Source organism: Camponotus floridanus, unplaced genomic scaffold (assembly GCF_003227725.1).
Source record: "Camponotus floridanus strain SB8 unplaced genomic scaffold, Cflo_v7.5 scaffold171, whole genome shotgun sequence".
Lineage (NCBI taxonomy): Eukaryota > Metazoa > Arthropoda > Insecta > Hymenoptera > Formicidae > Camponotus > Camponotus floridanus.
In genome coordinates this window covers 93,335-109,235 of record NW_020229294.1, presented here as the reverse complement: position 1 = coordinate 109,235, position 15,901 = coordinate 93,335, and positions in this window count along the sequence as shown.

The window sequence follows — 15,901 nt, the reverse complement described above, 5'->3', positions numbered from 1 at the left end:
TCGACGTTTCTATTTATAGAGAAAAAACCGATCGTTCGAGTTATCTCTATTTTATTGCCACCGCAAAAAACGTTTGTCTCTGCCGTTGACAATAACAGTGTCAACGGTCGCCGAAAACTGTACAGTTTACGGGCATGCGCGCCCATGTGTCACGATCAGCTGATTACCAATCAGCTGATCTAAAAAGATCGCGCGCATGACAATTAACTCATTGTCAGCGGTAGACCTCATCAGCGGCCAATGACGCGCGGCGCCCTGAGGTCACCGCCAAAATACAAAGTTAATGCGTTACGCCACGTCGATACGGGCCCAAAAATCTGCCCGGTATATAACGAGCACCGCGCGAGGACACGAGGAAGTCTCGCACTTTTCGATACACCGCACTTTTCGCTTCGCAAACCGCAGTATTATTCGACCGCTTTTTTCACTTGGACTTTCCTCTCGATTACGGACTTGAACTAATTTCGGCTATATTTTTCGAGTTCTGAAAAATATATATATTTTGTGTAAAACTTTATTTATCGTGTGGTGTTAAAAATAAAACTTAAAAGTACAAAAAAAATCATACGTGTCGTGGCTTGTTTTTTCTCAATTGTGCAGTGTCCGAGTCCAAGATCTTTTCTGTCGCGCCTATCGTTTCGAAACACTCATTCGCGGACAGGTATTAATATTATAACATTAGGTATAACCAGAGAGAAACCTGAGAGCGGCCACCTCGCTTTAACGAGCACATTGTCCTAATGCGCCCTCTGACAAAGTGGACGTCAACTACATCCATTACAGTCGATAATAATACATGGTTCGTGTCTGAGCTATGGTTCTTGTCCAAGCTATAGTTCATATCCGAACTATTCACATGAGATGGACATGAGAGTTAGACAAGAATCGATAATCTATCGTTCTGCTTTTGTCTCACCAATGGTAGCAAATCACGCGACGGTAGCCATGAGGAGAGCGGTAATTTTCTATCGCAAAGCTCATGTCTCCTTCGATCTCTTGTCAGCCCCGTCTCATGTTTCACGCGTTATATTTTACATAATTCGGATAGGATTTCGAGACGACTTCGAACACCCAATACATAGAAAAAAATTTATTTATTTATTATAAAGACGTTTATTAAAAATGTTTTTTAATAGAACCTTTTCTTTTTATTTAAAATAATTATATCTGTATTTTATAAATGCTTGCAACTCTTATATTATTAATGTTTTATTTTATATACTTTTTAAATAATTAATTTGAAAAATATACATATCGATGATGCGAACGATATCTTACTTTGATGCATTTGCGTGTTAGTGTTAGACATAAAAAACATAATGTAATACAACATCTAATGTATCGAATGATGTGAACAGTTTTCTTGTAAAAAAATAAAGTTTCAATAAGATTACTCACACATATACGGCACAATACAGCATCCAATGCGCTAGATATTGTATTACATTACGTTTTTCATGTTTTCATGATAAATATCATCCTGGCTCATGTAAAAGAATTACGTTTCATTGTCGTGATTTCGCGGCTATTTGACAAGTGCGACTATGAAACAAGTAATGCGCGACAACACAATGGAAATAATCAGTCAGCGTAGCGAGCTTTACAAGTGACGTTCGATTCTGCGGTGCTTCATTATCTGTGCATAACAGATCTCATCTATTGTTATAAATTTATATTTTTTTTAACGATCTGTGAGATCTGTGTATTTTGCAACACGTGTTATCTGTGTTTCTTTTATAGAATACGATACATTATCTGTAAATATTTCTGCGTGTACACGTACGTGCGTGTATGCTTTTATTGTGTCGGTTGTATAATGTTTTTATTTTTTATTTTTATTTTTTATTTTATCACGTGTTGTATTTCTCTTTTATTTCTACTTTTAAGTTCTTTTAATTTTATTTTTATATATTTTTTTGTTTTGCATTATAATAAACAATCACTATGTCGAGTCAGTGCCCTGTAGATAGATATTATGATAAGTGCGTGTACAAAGAGTGTAAGAATGGGAGATTTTCGCATGGGAAACTGCTATTCCGATTTCCAATGCACAAGGATACAAGATGCAATACATGGATACGCAATACAGGTATATTTTTGTGCAATAATTGTCATTATTTTATTAATCTTTTGCCTTTTCTGTTCCCAAATTCAATACATATTATTTGTTATTTTCCAAATTAATCGTAGATAAAAAATTACGGGCTCTGTGATATATAAACCATAGCAAATCATATAATAGAAAAGGAGCAATTAAGAGCGGATGGTAGTGCGTGAAATTTCAAAGATTATTAATCCGCGAATTAAATCGCATTTGAAGAACATATATGCCTGTATTTTACTTGGTGCATAAACCAAGATATCGATTCTCAAATCGAGAATACTATAAGACCCCCCTCTTTACCCCCCTAAAGAGACGTAGGCGAGTTCGCCTCGATATTTTTCTCGCCTACGTCTCTTTAGGGGGATAAAGAGGGGGAGGGATCTTATAGTATTCTCGATTTGAGAATCGATATCTTGGTTTATGCACCAAGTAAAATACAGGCATATATGTTCTTCAAATGCGATTTAATTCGCGGATTAATAATCTTTGAAATTTCACGCACTACCATCCGCGTCGGCTCTTAATTGCTCCTTTTCTATTATATGATTTGTTATTTTATTATTTCATAAAATAAAAATAAAAAAAAAACGACAGCAGTGTGATTCGAACTCGGGTCAGCGCCGTGACAAGCATTTTACGTGCACTGCTATGCGCTATTATGAAGTAGCGCTTTATCGAATTAATTATAACCAACACGCCTGACATAGAAAATTTTGTTTACCAAATACTCGGTATACCAATTGCTATGTCAGCTTGAAGTAAGCATGTAATCGTAATTTTCATAATGAGTTATATTTTTGTTACAGGAAATACAAAGTTGGAAAAATTGTCTGCCAATACGCTTAGAAAATTAGGAATATGTGAAGATCATTTCGTTATGACTTCATTTACAAACGCAACAAAAGTACGATTAAGAAAGGATGCTGTACCAATTGCGTATGAAAATGCTGGCTCAAATTCTGCAAACGAAAATGTTGAAGTAGGTGAAATGCAAAGAGATATTACAGAAGCACTTTCACCCAACGATGAAAATCTAATAATGGAAGAATAAATATTTGAAGAGTGTGCTCTACGGACATACAGGCTTGCAGCTTTAAATTTCGAAATATCTGCGGAAGAAGAAAACGTAATGGAATGGATGCATTTGGAACCACTCATACATCAAGATATTGAATGTAAAAGCAATGAAAGAAATGTTGAATGCAAAGATGATAGCATTGCAAGAAATAATAAAGAAAAAAGTGATCTAAAAGCAAAAAACAAAGCATTGAAAATTGAGAATTTGAATTTGTGGCAAAAAATTAAGCACTTAGAATTTCGAATTCAAAGGATGACACAAACATGTAAATGTAAAAATTCAAATAAAAAGAAAGAAAAGAAAAAGTACTAAAAAATTTAATAAATGCACAAGAACTGCATTCTGTAGCAAAGACCATGATACATTTACAACTGCATACACCACGTACACGATATATTGAGGAAGAGAAAATACTTTCAAAACAATTATATTATTATTCAGCGTCAGCATTTTGCCGTTTGAAGAAAGCAGGTTGCAATTTTCCTGGACAAAGAACAATTAGAAAATGGGTAGAAGAATATAATATAAAACCAGGATTTTGTGATATTATATTTCAAAAATTGAAAGAAAAAATTGCACAAATTCCTGAGGAAGAAAGAGTGTGTGCCTTGAAATGGGACGAGATGCCTATTAAAAGCTATGAAGAATATTCCTTAAAATTAGACGAAATAGAAGGTTTTGTTGATCTTGAGGACCTGGGCAGACAAACAGAAAGAACGAAGTTTTTGTCTTTTGCCTTGATAGCTTAAATGTACGTCATCCATGGCGACAACCATTGGCATATTTTCTTCCAGGTAAATGTATGAAATCACATGAAATAATTCACTTAGTTGAGATGTGTCTAGATAAATTGAGATAAATTGAATGACACAGGTGCGAATGTGAAACTTTTGACATGTGATCAAGGTACAAATAATCAAGCCACTTATAATCAACTAGGCGTTGATGTAGAAAATCCATATTTTATATATAATAATAAAAAATATTATACTTCATACGATTTTCCGCATCTAGTAAAAAGATTAGCGAGTTTTCTTAGAACACATGACAATATATATTGCAAAGGAGAAATAATTGCATCATATTCTGATTTTGTGAAAACCTGGAGTATTGATAATGCGACAAAAGGAGGCTCTAATTTATTGTCCCATATTCAAGGGCACATATTCATCCAAATTGTTTTGAAGCAATGAATGTAAAAAGAGCGTTTCAATTATTTAGTCATACATTCGCATGTGCAATTAAAATAGCCGGTGACTCAAAAGAATTAAATTCAAATACATGGGAAGTGACAGCAGATTTTGCAGAGCATATGAACATAATGAACAGCGTAATTGATGCTTGCAACTCCTACAGTTTTAATGTCACATTCGGCGGAAAACGATCATTATCAAGGAAAAATCCAGATATTGAAGATCTGTTATCAAACTTTGTGCAGTGGTGTTCAGGATAATCAAAATTTTCGGACAAAATATATCAAGTTCCTTGTTTCAAAGGTTTTATCATTACGATACAAGCAATTCTTGCTTTGTATAAAGAACTTGCAAGTAAAAATGAAGAATTTGAACTGGCAACAGGTTTATGCAACCAGGATTTAGTGGAACATTTATTTTCAAAACTTCGGCAACGAGGAGGATTTAATCCAAATCCAACAGCAAGAATGGTCCGACTATCAATTAGACATATATTATCCACTGGTTACATTCAGACAAGCGATAAAGACAATGTGCAATGCTCTGAAAGTGAAGCTCTCATTAATAAACTGAATCAAATTATTAAGACGATTGAAAATTGTATGAGTGCAAATAATGTTGTTGCTATTGATGATGTTGAAGATGATGTTGATGATGCCGATTTAGTAACAGAATTACTTGACAAACATTCAGACATTCTTGAGGAATATGATGTGGACATAAATAATGTAAGTATACTTAATAATTATGATGATGATAATGCAATAACATATTTTGCAGGGTATGTCGCACGACGATGTATTGAGAAAAATAATTGTGAGAATTGTCGTACAACAATGTTAAAAACACCAATGGAGGACGCAACGCCAAATGAAAGATACATTGAATACCGTGAATATCCCAACGCAGACGAGGATGCTCCACAGTTACAAAATTAATTTGACCAACAAGCCTCTTTATAAATATAATTAAAACACAGTTGATGAGCTTCAATCGTACGTGGCAATATCATTGGGCATCCACACAGATTCTTGAGAAGATTACGAATGAAGGTATGTATGCAACGAATAAAATGCATGCTGGATGGTTTGATATAAATGATAAATGTTACAATCACCGCATGCAAGCGTTAAAATTTTTAATGACAGTTAAAATATATTCCCGTACGCGATACAATAATCACGCTGCAAAGGCAGTGAATACATTTAAAAGAAAAATAAAAAACTTGTCAAATAAGTAAAGTTTTATAAAAAGATTACAATATTATAAAATAAAGAAAATAAGTAACATAGAACGTACTTTAAATTTTTATTGTAACTTACATAAAAGTACGAAAATATTTCCTTCATTTTTTATATTATTAGTATTTTAAAAATCGTTTAATATATTTTAAAGATTGTTGTACTAATTAATTTAAAACTGATTTTAAATTTACTGACATTTTCTGTTCAATAACGGGAAAAAGAAATATGCAATTCCCAATGTCATGGAAGATCGCAATCACAATTAAAATTATTGCATAAATGTCTGAGACTAGCAAATCTATCACGAAAAGACAAAAAAATAAAACAAAAAATTATAATTCGAGCATGCCATGAAATTGGGAAATCATATTTAAATGTTAAATACTATTAATGATATCCTAAGATACGAATAATATAAATATTTTAAGGAAATGCATTTATGCTTATCTCATTACTCGTTGGCACATGGTATTCATATATAAATATTCATATATAATTAAAGGGAAAGATGTAAATGAATATTGTGCAGATATAACAAATATATAACAAATCACATAAAAATATAAAACAGTGATTTTGAATAAATCACAATCACAAAAGAGACGTCTATAAAAGAGACGTCTATAAAATGTTACGTCCAGACCCGAGGAAGGATGGGCCAAAGGAAGGGCGTAACACTTGTATCCCGAGAACAGGTGCCTTAAGGGTAAGTGTCTCGGGTCGAGCGAGCTAGCGGGAGAGCCAAAGATAGGTCAACGACCACAAGGATCGATTTTACTCTAATTTTAGTCTGAATGGCCGCTCGACGGTCCCCTTTTTGGTAAAGGAACTTAATCCTTTTCACCTGGGACGGGACCAAGTGCGATTCAGGAGCGTGGGTGATGAGGGGGAATTGATTAAGTTATATTCGAAAGAAATAAAATTAATTAAATTTATTGTACATTATAAAAGAGATAAAAACTTTACATAAACATTTTAGTTACGGCTCTAGTACAATATTAAGTGTGATTGTTTGTATGTGTGGGTGCATTAAGCGTGATTGTGTGTGTATATGTGGGTGTATGCGAGACGGGGTGAGGTTGGTCGGAATCTGAAGGATATCTTTCCCGGAAGAATTCTACGGGAATAGCGATGGGATATCTGGTGAAGGGAGTAAAGCAAGGGATGGGAATGTCAGAAGGGGCGGTGCGGAGAAAAACCTTTAGAGTTGGAATATGAATAGGACCAGGGCCCAAGGTGAATTGATCCGGTAGGATGGGGTGAGAGTATGGAGGATAAGTCGAGCTGAAAATTTCGGAGACGATCCGATCACTAAGATCGATGTCGGAGTAAACAGGGGGAGGAAGAGGAGGAGGAGAGAAGAAAGGATCTGGGACTGGTGAGTGGGATGGAGAAGGAGAGGATGATAACTGCGGAAAATCAGGTTGCGTGTCGTACACTGGGGAATAGCTTGGAGGAAGAGTTAGGTACGGGGAGTAATTAGGGGGAGAAGGTTGAGGGGACGGATACGAGGAGTCTCGCTACTTCCTTGGAAATTGTTCAAAAAAATTCGGGTGATGGGAAGATTCTTGTTTATATTGTTTAGATTTAGAGTGAAAGAGGTCGGCGACAGCTCGAGCCAGTAGTCGGCGGGTACGACGATTATGTCGGTATCGGAGGCGCTTTGCGTGAGCTCTAGCGGATCTCCTCGAAGGTTCCACTAGGGAAGCGATTATTATCAATAAAGGAAGATGGGGGAAGAGAAACTTAATAAATAAAAGGTAAGACTTACTATTTGAAAAAGCGTGAACAAATCGATACAAATTACTGCTGGGTCTCCTTGGCGTTGAGGATGGCGAGATATTAGCGCTGAATTGACTCTGGATATAGTTGTTTGTTATATCCCGCGCCTAAATTTTCCGCGAATTTCACTGCAAAAACGACTAAGTCCATTCTAGCGCGTTTGAATCACGCGCCTAGGCGCGCCATGACACCGAACCTCATCCTGCGGCCGAGCGCGGCGCCGCAGTAGTATAAGCTTCCGCCGGACGCCGAGAGATGGCGCTCATCCCGGGCCCCTCTCTCTCGGAGTTCCCCACTCTCGACCGCCGCAGCGGCCGAGCCGCCGAAATCAAGGGACCTCAGAGCGGGCCCAGTCTCAGACAGTCGACATCGTGACTTCGAACCGAAAAGATCTAGCTCCCAAGCGGAACTCTAATACTAATTCCAATTTCTAAATCTAACTCTAAATTCTAAGTCGAACTCTAACTTTAAGATTTTTGTATTAGCTCATATATACCAGTGTCTAGAATATATTCTTCTTTTATTTGATATATCAACGTCGTGATTATTTATCGAATCCTACCTTGCATTTAGTTGAGATTTCTCACCAGGCACGCATTCATTTGTAGTAAATTCTAAATAACATTGTGATCTTGGACCATCGATATCTGTCAGAGAGGACCACCGCTCACGGATATAGCTGAGATATTTTCAATCAGTGAGGACCACCGCACATTGAACAATAGCGAAGCTACGATTAATCCAAGAATCATCCAATTGTTTAAAATACAATAATCAATATCGCAATCTTGGACTTATTCTATCTGTCAGAGAGGACCACCGCTCACAGATATAGCTGAAATATTCTTGATCAGTGAGGACCACCGCACATCGAGTAATAGCTAAGCAATAATAAATCCAAGAATGTTTTTTATTTATTTAAATCATAATGCCTAAAACTCGCCGTGCCGGGAGAAAGAACCAACTACGCCGACTACGTCGCCATTACGAGTGCTCCGCGGATCGCTATACGCGCATCATTGATAATTATTTAGATCCGGAATACGAACAATTAATTGCAAACAATTCGAAAGTGAAGTGCAATACTGTGTGGCCTGAGAAGCTCACACCCATCGATACAGACGTCACCCCATTCCGGCCTGCCACCACCCTCCCTGGAGACCCACGAGGTGCATCACGTGTCTTAATCAATCACGGCAGCAAGCAGGAAGCCGAGCGATCCTGAGGAAACTTCTAGAATCTTCTCGAAGGTAAGAAAATCTTGTTCGAACGCGTTCGTCGAGCCCTTTGTCTCCTAAAATTTACGACCGCGCCCCGACCCTTCGGCGCCGAGACACATCCCAACGCGCCTCATACACATCGGAATTAAATCGCCAACGCCGTGCCGCGGATAAAACGCGATCCCGTGGAATCAGAGCAACAAAATTGATATTAACGCTAATAAATAGTCATCAGAGACTCCCCTGTCGTCGAATTAATTCGATTCGCGGTTTAATTCGGCCCCGAAACGCGTTTTCTAAAGTTTGATTCACTGGGATTTAATCCGACGACCTAGTGACCTACTTTCGCTTTGGCATTTAACGCGTGACCTATATATTTTGACCTAGTGACCTAGTAACCTACTTTCGCTTTGGCATTTAACGCGTGACCTATATATTTTGACCTAGTGACCTACTTTCACTTTGGCATTTAACGCGTGACCTATATATTTTGACCTAGTGACCTAGTGACCTACTTTCACTTTGGCATTTAACGCGTGACCTACATATTTTGACCTAGTGACCCAGTGACCTACTTCCAGTTCTGGGATTTAATCCGACAGCCCAGTGACCTAGATAAATTTTCTCGATGACCCAGTTTTCGAAATTTCGCTTTCCGATCCGATTTTCTCGGCAAATACAACTTTCTAAGCACTTTTCGCGTTAAATTCATACTTCCCCTAATGTGTCATCACGGATTTAAGAATTTTATCCACTCCCCCCCTTTCTCCCCCCTCGAACAACCCCTAGCTTATTGTCAAAAGGCGTGCGGATTTTCCCATGATATAACCAGAAACGCACTTTGCCCTGTTTGTTACTACTCCCTGCCGTCGGGAGAACACCAACAATACTCATATATAATTAAACACCAACTCGTAATTGGCGAATGTATTGGGAGTCGCCTGTAATTCCTGCGGTAGTCGATTAAGTGGATGCAGAGTCAGTGACGAGTGCGGGGAGTGCTCACAACAATACATTGATTACCTTTCGCGTTCCGCGAATTTTTCCCCTAACCAAGACGGTAGCATTATAATTCCCATTGCATCCCCCGAGGAAGAATCCACCGGCTCCGAATCAGAAGATTAAGTCCGAGTTATTCAGATCGCGCGTATCCCCGGGAAGAACCGCGTAGGTTTGCTTGACCCGAAAAAAGCGATCAAGTCCTGTCGTGTCCGACTACCCTGTAGCTCCGCGACACTCCGGGACGTAACATGTTGAAGAGGGTGGTTGCTGCTGCGGCCCCTTGGTTAAGATTTTTGCACTGACTTGATAAGCAAGTATGTAACCGCGCAACTAGGTAAGTATGTAACTGAGCAAATAGGTGAACTAGCAAGCGAAGAAAGAATGAATGTATGTCTGTCTGTTTGTGTCGATTTGTCCAAAGTTCGAGCTTATATATCATTTTGGATTACCCTCTCCCAGCGTGAGGAATAAGGGAAGTTGACGAATAGAAACCCTCGTTAGATTTCCGTGGTCTCCTTCCTGTCCCTACTTATAAACATTTAAAACAAATGCAACAAATCAAAATTTTATTACATTTGTCCGCGAATAGGAAGGCATCTTCCAAAACGGGGGACTTAGGATTCTCAGTATCGGAGGTGGTAATTTATACTTGTAAAATGCATCTGTTGGAGATAAGGGGATGACTTTTACTACTCCCTTGAGATAAAATGGGTGCGTGTCGCAACATCCGGTCGCTCGCGTTTTGTAAATAGTTTTCTTTATTTTCTGTAGCTTGTTTGAATTTTGTGAGTTTTTTTTTAGTGATCAGAAAATATCGATTTCGTCTGACTAACTGCCGCTTTATTTAGCCAGATGTTACTTTTATCAGTCCGTGAATATCTGATTGTTAATCTGGAGTATTTACTGAGAATCCTACTTCAATTTAACTATCATTAACGATTTTCGGAAGTCGTGCACATGTGCACCAGATAAGGGAAAGAAAAGAATCGTGAACTCCTCTGGACGTAACAAAAAATACAATTAATATAAACATATAATTACAGAAAAAGAGACGTAACATACACACTCATACACTTCAAGGAAATCTACATATAGATTTCCCCGTGATAAGATTTGCTAGTCTTTCATTTATGCAATTTTTTTAACTGTGAATGCAATCTTTACATCATGCTTAATAATGTCAACGAGAGTAGTGATATTAGGAGAGTTCTAACACAGGTCCTCTCAGGGGGAGTGAGGCGCGAGGGGAACCGCGGTGCGGGGGAGTGACGTCACGCGCGGGGAAGGAGGAACCGCGGCGCGCGATGGGTGACGTCATCCGCGGGGAAGGGGGATCCGCGGCGCGAGTGATGGACGAGGGGGTCCACGCAGTGAAGGGGGATCCGCGGCGCGAGCGATGGACGAGGGGGTCCGCGCAGTGAAGGAGGATCCACGGAAAGAAGACGGTGGTGTGAGAAGGACAGCGCTACGTGTGGGAAAAGGATAGTGCTAAGAGTGCGACAAGGATGGCGTTAACGTGGGACAAAGACGACGTATAGATGGGAGAAGGATGACGTAAGTGAGCAACGAGTATATTCTAAGCGAAAGAGAGAGAATGATAATATCGAGAATAACAACGCGTGCGAGAGAGAACGATAATACCACGAGACTTACAATTCGCGCGCGCGAAAGAAAAAACGATAATAGCGAGATTAACACATGAGAGATAACAATACTTAAAACTAGCGCAAGAGAGACGCAGGGATGGAAACGCATGGAGAGGCGCGTAAATAATTAGATTTTTTAAATTAAAATATAAAATATAAATTTATTTTAAAATGTGTATGTGTTTTATACATATTTGTGTGTGTGTGTGCTTAAAATTATGATATATAGAATTATAATAATATAATAAAATATAATAAAATATAAAATATAAAATGTAAAATATATAAAAATAATAAAATATAAAAATATAATAAAATTAAATGGGGGACGATGCGCCGGGCTAAAAGGGGACCGCTTCTATAACAGAAAAAAGATACACATTTCATTAATTTTCAATAATTTATTTAATATAAAAAATTGTAAAACAGGGATACATATTTTAAAATCCTCGAGACAAGGCATCCTGCCATTCCTCTTCTCCCTCCCAATTCCAAATTTCTTCTTCCTCCTGCTTTTTCTCTTCTCTTTCACGTTCCTCCAGCTCCTCTTCCTTATCCTCCCCAAAGAGCCATCGCAGGTCAAAAATATCTTCGACCTGGTGACTCTCCGTGTCGCCCCACATGTACGAGAAGTGGGTCCTGCTTGCCCGGCGTATCGTCCGCACCCACTGACGGTGCTCTATATTTACAAATCCAGGAATCTCGATTTCATCCTGGGACTATATAAAAATATTTATTATTACACATTTTTTTTTCACAAATTTTTAACAATTTATCGTGAAAATAATACATTCCATAGAAAAATTATGTTTAATATAACATTGTATAATACGTCTATTAATTTTGTTCGCCATTCATTGATGTAAAAGACAATATGGTCCATTTTTTCGATACTCCCGAATCACACACTGGTCAGAACTTTATGATGTGGCAACGAGGTCCCGGCACGAGCTTTTAGAGTAGAGATAGTAGAGATGCCGCATTATCACTATGTCAAAAACGCGTCGTAAGACAAAAGTACACCCGGTCCCATGCAACTCAGCAAAGTATAATATAATATCAATATCATATCATATCAATATCATATCATGACTTCCGAAAAAACGCTTCTGCTGTGGAAATTTGGTTTCGCGATCATTGCTTCTGCGTCGTACCGACCGTCCCACTTTGTTAATAATTTTACATCGATACGATTGCGCACATTTTCCATCATTTTACCAAACACCGCATTGTTCATTAATTTGTATAAATTTATTTCGAAATCATTTTTAGCCAATGTTCTGAAATGTGTATTTAATTCTATATAATTTTGAAGCCAGGGAGATTGTGAAAACTGTAAAATTCTGTATTTTTGTTACACGAAGGCCGTGTCGCGTACACTGCTGCAGATTGCGGTAGTATATCACGTAACGCTTCCTATCGTATAACATTGGAAGCAGCTTAAATTCTCGCTTGCCAGGTGGTTTGTCGCGTGTCGGGCAAAACGGTAGGTCAGTGTGCGCATCGTGAAGATGTTGCGGATACTCGAGGTCCACTTCGAGGATATAGCCCGTAGGCGAATCTAGCGCGATGGATGATACATCAAAATTGGACACGTCGAAAATCAGCATAGGGCAGCGATTGACACATTGCCCATCCGTACAAATTATTTACATCAAAGTACATCAAGTACGATGATGGTTTCGATGGATCGTACGACTCCATGTGCTTGTTATTAGCGCGAGCGTATCTACCCGAACATTGGCTCAGACCACCGCGTATACCACGTTCGATAAACATAACCATGTCGATGTCTGTAAGCAACTCGAACGTGATTTTTGTATGTTTCAACATGGCGTCCCACGTGTATCCGGGGAGAGTATAGTAATACGCGGGGTCGAGTCCGTAACTTTCGATACATTTATCTGGAAAGTTTTCGAAAATGTCGGCTAATAACAAAACATCAATTTTGAGATACAATTCGCTATATTCGCCTAGCGTCCGAATGGAGAATCACGTCCAATCGTTCTCGGCGTGCGCGTAATCGCTCTCGGATACAGTTTCACCGATCAAAGAACTGTAAAATGATTCCCGCGATGGTAAACATGTATCTTGCAACCTGTCAACGAAATCGATGTATTCGTACGGAAATACACCTTTTCGCGTTAACAAATTGAAATTTTCGGTAGATAAATTTTGAAATTCCGATTTTAAAATTTTGAGTTTATCTTTGTCCAAAAATGATGCAAGTTTATCGAGACTCGATGCGAGAAATTTGTATGAATCGATGAAACGTAATTTTATTTGATTTTTTGATTCTTCTTTAAAATCAACAGTTTTAGTAAACGAAATATATTTTTCCTTGGTTATCGGCAATAACTCGATTTTTCCTTCGAACGCTGTGGCTATTTCCTCGATGATAAAATGAGAATCGTAACCGGATAAATTGTGAAACACTATCGGAATACAAAAAGAATCTTTATAATTTAGATTACAATTTGAATGCGCGGGACCTCTGTACCACCCGGTCAGATGGCAATGAACGCGTGTATCCTCTTGCGCAAACGATTTTTCGCATATATGACAACGAGTGGCGTTACGGAATTTCTCCCACTCATCGGATGTTAAATTTACCATGGGGACATTTGTTTTTTAAAATATTTTTTACACATAATGCCAAAATTTTAAGGTCTTCGGCGAACCATGCTAAACAATCGGCGCTTCGACGCGAATGATACGCCGATAATGAGCCGTCGAACGAACAATGTACATAGTAAGCTAAACTAAATACTTGATAGTGTTGATATAATTTCTCTTCTTCCTTCTTGGCCAAGACGCATTCCAAGTCGGCGTAGACCACAAATGGAAGCCGCTCCTTCCGATTAGGGTTGCTGAACTCGAGCCACTTGTCCTTGTCGCTCGGCAATCGGACAGCGCAATCGTTTAGCTTTTCACAGTCGACCGTATGCGACTGCAACTTGTCGTCCGAACCAAAATAATGTAGACATCTGTAAAAGGAAAAAATTTTTTATCATAAGATTTTTTATATAAATTATAATTTTTCAAATAATATAAAATACACTTACCGGTCGCAGATATATCTTTGGCCATTGTGTTTGCTCAATTGCGAGCTCACGAGCCTGGATAAATTTTTGATCCATGCGAAATGTCCTACGCTGTTGTCATCTTCAATGTACAATAGATTCACATGCTTATCCCGTTTCTGGTCCGAAAGACGTATCGGGACAATGTTCTTGTCTTCGATGCCGTATACATTGATTGAAATGTCATTTGCAAGTTTAAATTTCTTAATCTGATTCACAGTCACTGGAAACTCAATGTCGCAGAGATTCAGCACTGTCGCGTAATGCGGGTACGATGATTCCCGTTCCGCGTACCTTTCGGCGGGATACAGAGCGGCGACCACTGTCTACACGAAACACGCATTGTCCTTTGATTGCACGTTAACCACCGCTCTCTTCGTCATAATTTCCCATAATCGACATAATCCTTTCCCTTTCCCTTTCCCTTCGGGGATCTGGTCGGAATACAGTCGAAAACTTCTCGACAACCGAGAATCGGACTCGTCTTGAGGAGCCGAAAGCTTCTCGACAGTCGTGAATCGGACGTGTCTTGAGGAGCATCGGCAACACTGCATAGCCACGAGTCGGTGCCAGCTCTGCAGGCCAAATGGCTCTTATGTGGCATTAACAGAATGCTCCTAAAAATGGTATTCTTTCCCTTATTCTTTTCCTTTTCCTTTTTCCTTTTCCCTTTGGGGACTTAGTCGGAACACAGCCGAAACTTTCTCGACAACCGAAAATCGGACTCGTCTTGAGGAGAATCGGCTTTATCCTTCGAGATCTTTCGAGTTCAGTTGTGCCGTCGGTGGCTTCGTCGATAGGCGTCGTTAGGTCGTCATTGTCGTCGCGGTCGCTTGCGTCGCGGTCGGTCCGCAGAAGTCAGAAGACTAAGGTGTAGGTACCGTGCTTAGGGTCTGCATGATCGCGTAGAAAATGTCGCGGTCGCGAACGGTCCGCCCCGGCATATCTGCCGTCATCCTGGCGTATTTAGGCTTAGCGGCGTAAAGGTAAAGGTGGCTCTACGTCGCTTGACCACCTTTTCCACCGTGGGACTAATATGGGTAATAAAAATAAAACTTCTGACGTAGTGAGGAGTGCCCGCCTGGCCGACTGCTTTCGGTCTGGCGCGGCCGCTGTTAGGGAAGCGCGGGGTGTCTTCGTCGTTGGGTCGCGGGTCTGCGCGACCGCGCGCTCGTTGATGGCCTCCGCCTCGTCGAGAGCGCCTCACGGAGCTGTGCGCGCGCGGGCCCAACACCCAGCACGCGGCGGTGCGCAGCCCCAGGAACACGGTGTTCCCAACGTTAGAACCGCGTTAGTCCGTCACGAGGTAGCCGCGATTAGAACCGTGTCCGTCGTGTTAGAACGGTGCATGATCTCCGCGATTAGGTCCGCGTCGTCGTTAGCGATAGGGCGTAAATTAGGAACCGCCGAGAGCGACAAACAGGCAGCGTGCGAATCAGTTAGGCCTGTAATAAGCTCCGCGTATAATTCTGCGAGTAATACAAAAATGCGAGAGACGGCTAGATTCGCGAACCTTACCCCACCCCACACAGCGAGTGGCCCGTTGCCA